General features: G+C 47.7%; 1 long non-coding RNA gene across 3 annotated transcripts; it reads left to right on the forward strand.

Moving 5' to 3' along the window:
• The first annotated feature begins 109 nt into the window (after nt 1–109).
• Nucleotides 110–10060, forward strand: LOC129342198 (uncharacterized). Of its 3 annotated transcripts, XR_008598211.1 has the most exons (6): nt 110–752; nt 3600–3651; nt 4332–4512; nt 5773–5879; nt 7353–8058; nt 9338–10060. It is a non-coding gene; the product is annotated as an uncharacterized LOC129342198 (long non-coding RNA). The 3 variants fall into 3 exon arrangements; XR_008598210.1 differs by having other exon boundaries at nt 110–3651; XR_008598212.1 differs by lacking the exon at nt 3600–3651.
• The last annotated feature ends 4285 nt before the right edge of the window (nt 10061–14345 follow it).

Consider the following 14345-nt stretch of genomic DNA (forward strand, 5'->3'; position numbering starts at 1 on the left):
CGCGGAGCGCGGGCCGGCGGGAGCCGTAGTTTGCGCAGCCGGCCGGGAAGGGCGCTCCGCCCCGGCCCAGACTACAACTCCCAGCCTGCCTCGCCCGCCCGGCGGCCCCTCCGCACCGGGCTAGAGGCGCCTCCCGGGGCTGCGGGTCCCCGAAGCGCCTTGGCCGCGGGGGCTGGCTGCGCTGTGGCGGGCACGGGAGCCTGGGAGGGAAGCGCGTCGGGGGCCGCGGAGGAAGGGCGCCTCCCTCCGCGGGGGCTGCAGCCTCCAATTCTCCGGGGGGGGGGCGGAGGCCGTACTGGACTCCCGCCGCCTTCCTCCCTGCCCACAAGGCTGGCCACTAGTCTCCTTTCGTCCCCGTCCCCCGCCTGGTGAGTGCGTGGCTCAGGAGAGGGCCGCGCCGGGCCTCCTCGCCTCGAAGCGCCCCTCAGCTCCGCTGCTGCGCGCAGCTGTGCTTGCGCGCGCCTGTGCTGGCGGCATGCTGGGCGCCCTCGACGGCTCTTGCGCTTGCCGAGCAGAGGCCCTTCCAGTCCCGGGGCAGCCCTCGCCAGCAGCCTGTCCTGCGGCTCAGAGCGCCTCTTCTAATAAGTCGAGCAACCCGGACGCAGCTGCGCGCGCTGGCGGATCTCGGACCCCAGCCGGAGCAGCCTCCTGCCCAGGATCTTAGACGGCGCCTTCGGAATTTTTGGTAGCTGGGACGCACTTCAGAAGTGAAATGGGCGACACGCTTGCTTTTTTTCTTTTAGCATGGAAGGGTAAATATTGGCCTCATCAAAAGCACTTCACCGATTTCTGTGTGAGTCTTTGAAATGTGTCTCCTCAGATACTGTTGTCAAGGCTAAGGCAGCATCCCATGTAGAGATGCAACAGGCAGCGTCTTTTGACAGTAGTTGGAATGTGCTGCTTGTTTTTGGTACCACTCTGTAATAACCTTAAATCTTTTGTTAAACCTTTGGCTTTGGACTAGGGTTGCCAGGTACCCTTACCCTCCAGGCAGGAGGTTAGACACCTGGCACTCACCTTACAGCAGTCCTCACACCTGCGCTCCCAGGGCTATGTAATGACATCACTTCCAGAAACTGACATCATCTTGCAGGCCGCATGCCATTCCTGGGAGCTCTCCTGCACTCCGCAGCAGGCTGCTTTCAGCCACTATAGGGGCAGCATGACAGCCCGGGAGTGCTCCTGTGCTGCTCAGCAGACCGATTTCAACCCGTTTCAGACTGAAATCAGCCCACTGCAGTGTGTGGGAGCATGCCGTGCCACCCAGGAGCACATTCTCGGAGGCATGTTCCCTCTCCTTTCCCCCCACTGGCCAAGTAAGCAGGAGCCGGGGGGGGGGTGAAGAGTAGGAGCAGGGGATTCCCGTGCCCCCAGCGAGGTACTGGCAACCCTACTTTGGACCTAAAATCCATTCTTCCTTACATTGCCTTAAACATATAACTCAAGAGGGCTCTGATCCCACTCAAGGCTCCTTATATTTCCACTCACATGGAACTTCAAGTGTTCTCTACTTTACCCAGGCTTATACCTCAAGAACTCCCTTTTTTTGTTTGTGTGACCTTTATATTGCTACTTCTCTGACTCTCACAAAAGGTTTTCACTGCCAACAAAGGTTTTCACCTTAGACCTCCTTGGTTTAACTTGTAATATAGGAGGGCTTTGTTATAGATGATAGTTTGACAGAATGGTTAGCATGTGAGGGTTTTTTAAATCAAAAGTAGAGTTTATAAGTACATAAGTATGATTGATACAGAGTATTGATAAGTATATCGGTTTCAGAATAAATCTTGGAAGCTTGGTGGTTTCAAAAATAATTGTATCTTCTTAAAGGCACCCAGGGGATTTCTGTCTCTGCTAGTGAAGGTTGCTTACAGAAATGGAGAGACCACTGCTGAGATTAGCAAGCTGATAAACGAAAACCACAATTAGAGATTTTATTTCCATTGTGCTTATTAGAATCACAAAGCAGCATTCAGCAAACCTTCCTAATTCTGAAAGCCATGTGCCAAAAATATTTCAGTGGTTGAGAGAAGAACTAGCCATAGCAAGGCTGGATTAACTATTATACTAAGTAAACTGTAAAAAAGAGACCCAAATGGTGATGAAGTCATGTGTTCACACTGTCCTGTATAATTTCAAGGCTCTTTTTAAAATGCTTTTATAGCTAGGGTTGCCAACAGGTCTAGAGAAAAATTAACTATCCTTTGTTAAAAGGCTCAATTTTGGAAACGGGTAGCTGAATCTTTTGACGGCATGGAGGTAAATAACAGCCCAGTAAGTCCATATTAAAAGAACTGTTGTGTTTTTTTCCAAGCAGTTGACATCTCCAGATAGAGGAGGAAAGACTGTTTTGTGCAGTGCGAATGGCCTGGAGAAAAGACTTAAGTGGATGTTATTTATCAGGTGATGTTATTTCCCCTCATGCCATTAAAAGCTTCAGCTGTCCCTTTCAACACGTTTCTATTTAAAGGGACAGGACATTTTTTGCTAGGCTTTTCGGCAGCCCTGCTTACAATACAGAAACAGCTTTGCACAAAAGAACTAAGGACATCAAGTAATAACAAGCGACTGTTTTCCTTTTGATCCACTGGTGCTTGCACTATTTGAAAAGCCTTGTTTGTGACAATGAATTGATAACTACTTTTAACCTGGCCAAGATCGGCAGTGCCCTAAAATGGAAGAGGCTCTGTGTTCCTTTGAGAGCATACAGGGTTAGTGGCTGGAGGAATGCGCTCCTGTTAATGGACAAGCATGGCTGCTTGTATGCCCATGACTGCAACTTTTCTTGATCACAGTTAATTGTTAGATTTTAATATAAACCATCTCAAGTGTATTGTGGAGAGACAGGATATAAATATTTTAAACACATTTAGGGAGGTAGTAGTTTATTGCAATTAGCCATTGGCTGTAGCAATATACAGTTGATAATGATACCATAAACTCCAAGAGCTACAAAATATCAATGCAACTACAGCAAGTAATACCCTAAAACCATGTAATAAAATATCTCTCCAGGTTCCCCACTGGTTGCCACAGTTGCTCTTATCTTTCTTGCTGCAACTGCTAATAGACTTAATAAGACACTTCCGCATCTGTGTTAGATAGCAATATGGAGAGCCAGTTTGGTGTAGTGGTTAAGAGCGTGGGACTCTAATCTGGAGAACTGGCTTTGTTTCCCCATTGCTCTGCTTGAACCCAGCTGGGTGGCCGTGGGTCAGTCACAGCTTCTAGGAGCTCTCTCAGCCCCACCCACCTCACAGAGTGTTTTCTTGTGGGGATAATAGTAACATACTTTGTAAACTGCTCTGAAGGGTGGTATATAAATTGCATGTTGTTACTTTCTTGACACACATTTAAAGAAATACAACCAGGGGAACCTGGGGTTCAAATCTCCACTCTGCCATGCAGTTATCTGAGTGAGCCTGACTCAGTCACTCACTTAGCCCAACCTACCTTGGAGGGTTCTTGTGAGAATATAATGAGGAAGGAAATCATGGAAGAATTCTTAGAAAAATTAATGGGTAGATTAGGCAATACCAAGAGCCTGTATTAACTTTGTTTTATTGATAAAAATGATGTTTTGATAAACACATTTTTAGAAGGAAAACCAGTGCTGCTGTCTTGAGGGAGAAACCAGCTATGTGGAGAAAGGTATAAATGCATGAAATGCTTATTTACAACTCTAAAATGTTACTGCTTTAAAAATATGCCGTTTGATATCTCAGCAGCTCATAAATCAGTACTGTTTAGTAAATTTTTAAACAGAAAACATGCATTCTTGTTTTAAAACAAACCACTTCCACACTATCCTGCTGGACTCATTCTGTGGCTGCAAAGCAATGCATCTGATGTGGCCTTTGCCATAGCAGAAAGCAGCACAGAGTGGGGGTGGGGGTTAAAGAGCACCTATTAACGGTTTGGGGGTGGGGTGGGCAGCCAGCCTCTGCACCCCAAGCAGAAATGCCACAGACGCATCTTTCTCCTATTTCTACACCTACATGCTTGGAAAAGCTGCTGCCTGTCTTTTGTAGGGTTACCAACTGTCTGGAGGAAAAACTGTCTCTGTGACCTCCATATCATGAAAAGCTTCAGCTGCCCATTTCCACACATTCAGCCTTGGGGCATTTGCCTCCAGGGCTGTTGGAAACTGTAATCTTTTGCACTCTTAATATGTGTCTGGGTTATCCTGTTTGCTTTCAGAGATGTGTGTACTTAAAAATACTAAAATGCTGAGCCAAGAATTCTGCCTATTAATACATACTAAGCAACACTACATCATCAATCAGTACTGCACGTTTTATTGTTCTGTGTAATTTCTTCTGCTTTTTTAGCCACTAGGAAGGGTAAAAGAGCTAACTAGAGCTCTCACATCCAGAAAATCTTGTTCAGCCATCCCATGCACTTTGGAGATCTCACCAAGCAATGTCCACGAGCTTTCGAAGCACATTTCTACACATATCAGGACAAGAATCTGTCTGCTGGTGCTTTTTTTAGGGAAGCTGAGATACTCAGGTTGGTATGCTGTAGGTTTTCTCCTCATACATAGAAGGAAATTTGTAATTACAAACAGCTCTCTTTATAAATTACTAGATGTCAGACGAAACAAGGGCAGGAAAGTGAAGTTGTAACAGGCGATGAAGAGGAAAAAACTTCTAAATTCCTACCTTTCCTCAGTCTTCTGTCAGGGACATAGCACTCAACATGGCAGGAACAGAACACATGATGTGGGAAGGAAGTCACAGCCTAGAATTGGCATAAGAGTAGTACATAAACACCTAGTTTCTTTAAATGGAACTAATCCTCAGGGACAAATTAATTGCATCCAAGGGTACTAAAAGAACTTGTGGATGTAATTTCTGAGCCTCTGTCCATTATTTTTGAGAATTCTTGGTGAACCAGCGAGATGCCAGAAGATTGGAGGCGGGCAAATGTCCCTATCTTCAAGAAGAGGAAAAAGGAGGATCCAGATAACTACCAACCTGTCAGCTTGATGTCTATACCTGGAAATTTTTTGGAAGGATGGCTGTGATTACTAAGAGCCAGCATGGGTTTCTCAAGAACAAGACATATCAGATTAATCTTACCTTTTTTTGAGAAAGATCAGGGGAATGCTGTAGACATAGTTTATCTTGATTTCAGTAAGGCTTTTGATAAGGTTCCACATAATATCCTTGTTGACAAGTTGGTAAAATGTGGTTTGGATCCTATTACTGTTAGGTTGATCTGTAATTGGTTGACAGATTGCACCCAAAGAGTGCTTGTTAATGATTCCTCATCCTCTTGGAGAAGAGTGACAAGTGGAGTGCCTCAGGGTTCGGTCCTGGGACATGTCTTGTTCAACATTTTTATAAATGATTTGGATGAAATAGAGGGAATGCTCATTAAATTTGCAAATGATAGTAAATTGGGAGGGGCAGGAAATATAGTAGAAGACAGTTTCAGGATACAGGAAGATCTTGACAGGCTGGAAAATGGCTAAAACAAATAAAATGAATCTCGACAGAGATAAATGTAAAGTTCTGCATTTAGGTAGGAAATATCAAATGCATAATTATAAGATCGGGGAGACTTGTCTTGGCAGTAGTATGTGCGAAAAAGATCTAGGAACCCTTAGTAGACCATACACTGACCATGAGTCAGCAGTGTGATGCAGCTAAAAAGGCACATGCAATTTTGGGCTGTATCAACAGAAGTATAGTGTCCAGATCATGCAAAGTGATGGTATCGCTTAACGCTGCTCTGCTTAGACCTCAGCTAAAGTATTGCATTCAGTTTTAGGCACCACAATTTAGACAAGCTGGAACATGTCCAGAGGAGGGCAATGAAGATGGTGAGGAGTTTGGAGACCAAGTCCTATGAGGAAAGGTTGAAGGAGCTTGGTATGTTTAACCTGGAGAGAAGACAACAGAGGTGATATGATAACCATCTTCAAGTACTTGAAGGGCTGTCATATAGAGGATGGCGCAGAGTTGTTTTCTGTTGCACCAGAAGGTCAGACCAGAACCAATGGGTTGAAATTAAATCAAAAGTTTTCAGCTAAATATTGGGAAGAACTTCCTGACAGAGCGGTCCCTCAGTGGAACAGGCTTCCTCGGGAGGTGGTGGGCTGTCCTTCTTTGGAGGTTTTTACACAAAGGTTATAGATGGCCATCTGTCAGCAATGCTGATTCTATGAACCTAGGCAGATCATGAGAGGGAGGGCAGGAAGGGTTACATCAGTGCTCAGTTCTTGTGGCTCCTCCTTACATGCCCAGGGTAATGCCAATCACCACTTTGGGGTCAAGAAGCAATTTTCCCAGGCCAGTTTGGCCAGAGTTCCTGGAGGTGTTTTGCCATCTTCTGGGCATGGAGCAGGGGTCACTGGGGCAGTGGGGGTGGGAGGTAGTTGTGAGTTTCCTGTCTTGTGCAGGGGGTTGGACTAGATGACCCTGGAGGTCCCTTCCAACCCTATGGTTCTATGATGTATATATCACATATCCATTTAGTTTTCATATTTTTAATGGGATAACCACAAGAAGGAATGCCAGCATTCCCCCTCCACAAGAAGAGGTGTGGACTGTGCTCCGACAAGGATCTCTTAGTGCCTACGTCCCTAATATTAAAAAAAAATATGAAGCTGGTTAGATGACAATCTGCCCTGCATAAATGACTTTGTTAAAGAGAACCTCTATGGACAGGAGCAATATACCTTTGGTTGCCTGGGGACATGGGACAGGAGCAATATACCTGGGGACATGGTGGTGCCCATCTTGTGAACATCCAGAGCCATCTGGCTGGCAACAGGATGCTGGGCTAAAGGACTCTCAGTTCTCTTCTCAAGTACCAATGACATAAGATAACCAAAGCACCTAGAATATGGCTGATGCTCACTTGTATTACTATTGGTGGGTATATACAAAATACAATCAAAGTAAATTGTGATTTGGGGAGCCCCACCACTGCCAGTTTCTGCACACGCACAGGCTACATCTTTCATTTGATTCCAGACCTATCAGAACTCTTCTGATTAGCCTCCGTGGTCTTTTTCTGGTTGTAACACAGTTACCCAATTAGTGCCTCATTATCCACACACCTGCAATGTATTTTTTCCAGACATTGCGACTTCCTGAGTTTTTATCTCCCTTGGGAACACCTCCCCCCCCCCCGTACTTCGGGTGATGGCATCAAGCCCCAGAAAAGATGTGCGACATGCACAGCTGACTCTTGCATCTCCCCTGCCATTGCTGCAGCCTCACCCTGTCAGCGCAGGGGTGCAATTAAAAGGAAATAATGAGACACAGCACTGTTTGTAGCTAGCAAGAATGTGTTGCTGGATGACTAGGCTCCAGTTCTCCCTCTCCTTTCCCCTTCAGGTAGCAGGACTCCATTACCAGCCAGGGGCATTCCTATGGGCTGCCTGCTGGGGACAAGTGGCCCCGGATGCCCTGGCCAACCATGCGGGAGACACCCCCCCCACACACACGCCAGCCAAGGAGCCCTGGGACAGACAAGGGTCTGTGCTTCGAGGGCTTCATGCGTGACTGTCCTCCCATGGAGTGTGATACGGGCTGGGAAGACGCCCTCCCGCTAACAAGTCAGCCGCAGCCCCGGAAGACTTGCAAGCCCCCGCCGAAGTAACTGACAGTTGAAGTCACGGGGAAACGACTTTTGGCTCTTTTGGACAGTGGAAGCTCCATCTTCATGATACGGGACCGGTTGCTCCCAGCTGGACTACCAGTTGTCCGCACAGCTACAGTTGTCTGTTTCCATGGCCACTCTGAGGACTACCCAGTGGTGAAGGTGCCCATGATGTATGAGGGACAGCGCTGGATGGTGGAACTGGCAAGAGTGACTGCCCTACCCTATCCTGTACTCTTGGGGAGAGATGTGCCCTGCTTTGCTCACCGCCTATGGCAGGTTTCAGCTCCATCAGAAGCCCTGCCGGTCAAAGAGCAGCCACAGGGAGGCCCTGCTCCTGCGGACGGTTGGAGCACCCTCAAAGCTTGGGAAACTGATCCAGCTTTCAGAGAAGCCCAGGAAATGGATGCCACCCTGGGACAGCTGCAAGACATAGTCGCAGTGAGTGAGAGGGAAGTACAGGATGGGTGGTGGGCCAGCTGGTATCTCTGGGTGGTCAAAGAAGGGGGCCTCACAGCCACCTGCAGGGTTGAGACCCGGCAGCTGTTGGTCCCCCCGTAGTTCCGCAAGGCCGTCCTGAAGTTCGCCCATGATCATGACTGGGCGGGGCACCAAGGGGCCAACAACACACAAGCCCGGGTGCTGACCAGGTTCTTCTGGCCCTCAGTATATGGGGATGTGAAGGAGTTCTGCCGCTCCTGCCCTGTCCGTCAGCACACATCTGGCCGACCACCACCCCGGGCCCCCCCTCACCCTGCTTCCCCTTATTCATACCCCATCTGAAAGAGTAGCTATGGACCTGGTGGGACCCTTACCCAGAACCACACAGGGTTGCAGGTTCATCTTGGTCCTTATGGACTATGCCACGAAATACCCAGAGGCCTTTCCCCTCAGGACCGTGAAGGCTCCCGGGGACACCCGAGCGCTTCTTTCGGTTCTTCTCTTAAGTTGGCCTCCCCAGGGAGATCCTCACAGATTGTGCAACCTTGTTTTTGGCCACCATCACGTGCCAGCTGTGCCGCACCCTGGGCATCCAACAAGTTTTTACCTCCATTTACCACCTGCAAACTGATGGCCTGGTGGAGTGGTTTAATCAGATGCTCAAGGCCATGCTGCATCAGCTGGCCAATGACAAACCCTCCCAGTGGGACTTATTTTTGGAACCCCTGCTCTTAGCTGTTCACGAGACACCCCAAGCCTCTACTGGGTATGCTCCATTTGAGTTAGTTTATGAACAGCAGCCTTGAGGGATTTTGGAGATGGTGGAAGGACAGTGGGCCCCACCGCCAGAGGTCATGGGAGTGCCCGCCCCCAAGTACATGCAGCAGCTGCAGGAACAGCTGGAGACAACATGGGTGTCAGCCCGGCAGCACCTAGAAGCAGCACAAACCACTCAGAAGACCCGCTACGACTGGGGTGCCTGCCTTCGGGCCTTCCAGGTCAGAGACCGAGTCTTGGTCAGTAGGCGGGTCCTGGCACCAGGGACAGCTGGCAAACCCTGGCAGGGACCCTTCTCCATCACTCACATGCTCAGCCCTCTTTCATACCTCATCCAATTCGGGCCCACAGCAAAGCAGGGCAAAAGACTATACGACAATGACATCAAGGAATAGCGGTGAGGAATATGCATTTGAAGAAAGGGATTTTATATACCACTTCTGTGCCTTTCAGTATTCTGTGCCTTTCAGTATTACATGCCTTGCACTTTCTTTATGTTCAGGAGCCATTGTAGTATTTGCAATGCAACCTGTAAGAATATGACACTTGAAACAAGAAGACCAAAGAAGAATGTATGCTGAAACTCTGTAAGAACTGAGGACTAAACAATATACTGCTTGTAGAGATGCACCTATAGAAATATTACACAGATGTTATATTATCCTATAGGATTCCAATAGGAATCAATACAAGAGAGCCTTTTGTAAAAACTGATTAATGTAGCAGGCTGGGTCAGCCACCTGTGGCATTATCTCTCTCAAGGCTGCAAAAGGGAGAGAGTGCAGAAGTGGGGGAACAATCCTTCCTGCCCACGGACCTCAGTTATCTGAAGGCCCCAAGGCTGCCAAGATGAGACTTCATGGCACCGGCGAAGGTAACATTGGCAAAAGGGAGATGGGCAAAGAGGAGGCAGAAGGTGTCCTTCCTAAGGGAACAGGCAGAAGGACAAGATAAGGAACTGCAAATTTTGGAATTCCCCCTAGTAGGTAGCTGACCTAGCTTTGCGTCTTCCAATCAAACTAACCCTAGACACCTGTGTCAAAAGACTATGAGCCAATAAGATAACAAATATTAGAATATTGTAATATTATTATAATTAACCTGAGGGTATTAATTGCTTTGCACTTCTATTGTAGCCTTGATGAGCTTTGCACACAAGGAGACCATCTACTCCAGTGTAAACTGCTCCTCCATTGTTTAAATTAAACAATCTAATTTGCTTCAATTCAACAGGACTCCGAGAGTGTCTTTTTTCATTGCGGTTTGGCTAAGAGAGAGATACCACAAAGGCACAAAGTTTGTGCATAACAGCGGGACCGGGGGCCAAGGTCTGCCAGTTAGCTGAAGACCCCTCGGAACTGGCAGACGGCTCGCTCCCCTAGGGCTCCCACGAAGACTCAACAAGCTGGCCCTATCAGAAGAACAACAGCAGCAGATCTGAGCCTTGCTGCAAGACCTCCCGGGAAGCTTCTCCACCTGCCCAGGACACACCACCCTGGTCTCACATGCCATTCCCACCCTGGCTGGACAAGTGGCCAGGGCATCATGGAGACCTCTACCACGAAAGCAATGGGAGGCTGTGGCCCAGGAGGTCAATGAGATGCTACGCCTGGGGGTAATTGAACCCTCCCACCGCGCATGGCGCAGCCCCATCGTTTTAGTGCCCAAACCTGATGGCTCGATTAGGTTCTGCATTGATTATCAGCAGGTCAACAAGGTCGCGAAATTTGATGCTTACCCATGCCCTGGGCAGAGGTCCTTATTGACCAATTGGGAACGGCGCAATATCTGTCAGCCCTGGACCTCACCAAGGGGTACTGGCAGGTCCCCATGGAACTGGGGGATAGGGAGAAGATGGCCTTCGCCACCCTCAAGGGCTATTTCAGTTCAAGGTCATGCCATTCGGGCTCCATGGAGCCGCCGCTACCTTTCAGCGCCTCGTGGACAAAGCTCTGGCCCAGTGCTAGGGCTTTGCTGCAGCATATAGACTACATCCTCATGTATAGCCTGGACTGGCCCTCTCACCTCCACCATATCCAGCAGGTTCTCCTCGCTTTACAGTCTGTGGGCCTACAGGCCAGCCCAAGGAAGAGCCACCTAGGCTTCAGGGAACTCAAGTACTTAGGGTTCCTGGTGGGCTGAGGGCAACTCCAGCCCCTTCCGGACAAAGTAGCCTCCCTGGAAAGCTGCCCCCTGGCAACATCCCAAGTGTCAGTTACAGCAATTCTTAGGACTCATCAGCTATTATGGGAAATTCATTCCTCACTTTGCCAGCGTAGCTGCCCCTTTGATACACAGTTGGCAAAAGGAGCGCCTGACATGGTTGGAGTGGACTCCAGCCACATGCTTCACACTGCCCTGTCACAGGCCCCAGTCTTGTGGAACCCTAACTTCAATCGACCATTTATCATACAAACCGATGCCTCTGATTCTGGGTTTGGAGCAGTACTAGCCAAAGAAATCAGCGGTCAAGGACACCCAATCCTCTTCCTCAGCCAAAAACTCCAGCCCGCGGAGAAGAAGTATGTGACGGTGGAGAAGGAGGCCCTGGCCGTCAAGTGGGCTGGCAGGGCTCTACAATATTATCTCACCAACAACCACTTCACCCTCATCACCGACCATGCCCCCCTCCTCTGGATGTCCCGCATGAAGGACGACAATGCCCGCATACTAAGGTGGTACCTTTCCTTTTTACCTTTTACCTTTACTGTCAAGCACCGACCGGGGAGGCAACATGTCAGTGCCAACTTCTTGTCCCACATGTTCTCAGAGGAGGAAGACCAAGGTGCCACCTCGCCAAGGGAGGGTGTGTGTCTGGAGCTGGCCCCACCTCTCAGACTAGGGCCTCCTGCAGCATCACACTTCCCACCCCATGGCAGCACCCATCTGGAGTCAGCAAGGGTGGCGCAGAAACCAGAGGACAGCCAGGTGGGCTCCACAGCCAACCCAATGGTAGGCGTGGCAGCAGAGTCGAACCGTGCAACACAGCTGAGTGGCAGGGCGGAAGGAGCTGACTGTCAGTCTATGGAATTCAAGTTACTCTTATTTCATCTCCCACCCCTTGCAGCAAGAAATCCAAGGTCTCTTGAGTCAAAGGTTATTTATTGAAAGATTATATTCAAAGTACAGGTGTCCATAGATATTCCAAAGGCAATAAAACTTCTGGCTGAACACAAAGCTTTGTTGAGAATGGCATGCTGGTTACATGTTGCAATATATCAAACCCTCATTTCCATCCCTCCCCATATGCCTAGCCATGGGAATGTGAAAGTAACTCTTCCAAGGTCTGTGGCTAGCCATGTTAGATAAGGCTGTCCTGGGAACCACAGCTGTCTTCTGAAACCTGCAGACAAACAACACTGGAAAGTTACAGTAGTGAAATGCATACTGAGGAAAACAATATGGCAGTACTGCGGGTAGCAGACCCGACACTGACAACCCGGAAGTCAGCCAAAGCTTCGTCACTGCCGAGGGCATCCCCACCGCAGTGGCCAGTGTTCCAGGAGGCTGAGGATGGGGAGAAGCCCCAGGGGGGCATGGGAGAAGGAGGGCTAAGGGGCAGGAGGCAGGGAGCATCTGGGTGAGCCCCCAGGATTAGCCCTGTGGGCAGTCAGTCTGGGCTCCCATTGCCCAGGCCATGAGATTGGTTCAGGAAGGCTTTTGGGATGGAGGGAGGGCTATCACTTAGGAGGCAGGGATTGGCCCTGGCGTGGTCAGTCTGGGCTCAGGCCATGGGATTGGCTCTGGGGTGGGCTTTTGGGATGGGGGGAGGGCTATCACTTAGGCAGGGATATAAGGCAAAGAAAAGAAAGAGGCTGCTCCTGTTCAAAACTGTATATAAAGAGAGAAAAGACTCACAGGAGCCACTATTCAAAACCCATTTGAATATATAATCACAATCAAATATATTAATGCATTTACTATTCAATGTTATTGATCACAGTCAAAAATATTAATGCATTTACTACTCAATATTATAAAGCATATATGAGCTATTCAATAAAGTTAGTCCAGGGTTTCCATCGTGTATATATGTGTGTTCTTTGGCCACGAGGAACAGCAGAATCTTTACAAAGTCTTCTTAAACGAAAAATTACCAGGTGGAACAGGTTCCAAAGCAAATTAGAAATTAGCCATGCCCAATCTGGGGCCGGCTAAACTCAGATTTCGTCCCCTTCTTCAGGGGCGTGGTTCATAACTGTAATGAAAAATTAATTTTGTGTTACATTCAATGGTATCCCCACTTCAGTGATTTATACAGTATCCATAAGAAAATGTATTACAAACCAGCAATGTAAGTCTTTTATACAGTGTTACAGAATGCCAAAAGTCCTTTTTTTTAAATCCATAAACCCATGACAAGGCATCACAACCAAATAAATTTACACTGCATTGTAAAAGACAGACCTGTTCCATTCACTATTATTCAATTTCAATTGGCAAAGACGCTTGTTTTTCCCCCAGCACCTGGACAGCAGCAGTTGTATCTTCTCCTGCGCGTCATCTAATTGGCCATACTGAGTTTAAATAACATCCACTGTGTGTTTAACTTACTTTAAAGTAGAGTATCTCATTAGAGAAAACAGTTTAACAATAACTCAGTGTTAAGGCCATAAGGTCTAATTGACTGTAGAGTCACAATCCAATATGCCTCCCTTTTTAATAAGTTGTTTTGATTTAGCTGACCCTTCATTAAAACTTCCAGTACCGAAACTTTAAAGGAGGTTTCCTCATGATGATATTCAAGAAAATGGGAAACTATTGGTGCCTCCAGCACTTTATGTCTAATCCTAGAGATGTGTTCTAATATCCTTGTTTTTAATGGTCTTACTGTACAACCAACATAAACCAGACTGCAAGGGCATTCTATCAGGTATATCACCCATGATGTATAACATGATGCAAAATGTTTGATTGGTATCCTCCGATCCTTGACTGAAATTTCCCTTCCCTCCTGCATTAGCTTACATATGCTACAACGTCCACATTTATAATTGCCAACAGGTAATGATGATTGCTGTGGGGCAGATTGCATTTTAGCATGTATCAGGACATCCCTTAGGCTTTTTGATCTGCGGAGTCCGCAGAGTGGTCTTTTTTCACAGCCTTCAATATCTTGGATCAAGTGCCAGTGTCGGTTAACGATTCTCTTAATTTGGTTCGTTAAAGGTGTATAGTCCAAAGCCCATCGGATGCCTGAATCCAACTGTCCTGAACACTTTTGAAAAAGTTCAGCTCGGTCTTTAGTTTTAGCTCGAATTAATGCATTAGAGATAATTTGAGGTGGATAATTCCTGTTCAGGAAGGCTTGTCCCAATTGTTTGCTGTCCCTATCAAAATCCGTGGTTGTGGTGGAATTCCGTTTAATACGTAAAAATTGACCGTAGGGGATGTTTTCTCTCAAATGTCGAGGATGGAATGAGCTAAATTCCAGATAAGAATTCCGGTCCGTTTCCTTCGTGTATGTTCTAACTTTTATCTTATTACTGGAGTCTCTAAACGTAACAACA

The sequence above is a fragment of the Eublepharis macularius genome, chromosome 14, assembly GCF_028583425.1.
Source record: "Eublepharis macularius isolate TG4126 chromosome 14, MPM_Emac_v1.0, whole genome shotgun sequence".
In the NCBI taxonomy this organism is placed as follows: domain Eukaryota; kingdom Metazoa; phylum Chordata; class Lepidosauria; order Squamata; family Eublepharidae; genus Eublepharis; species Eublepharis macularius.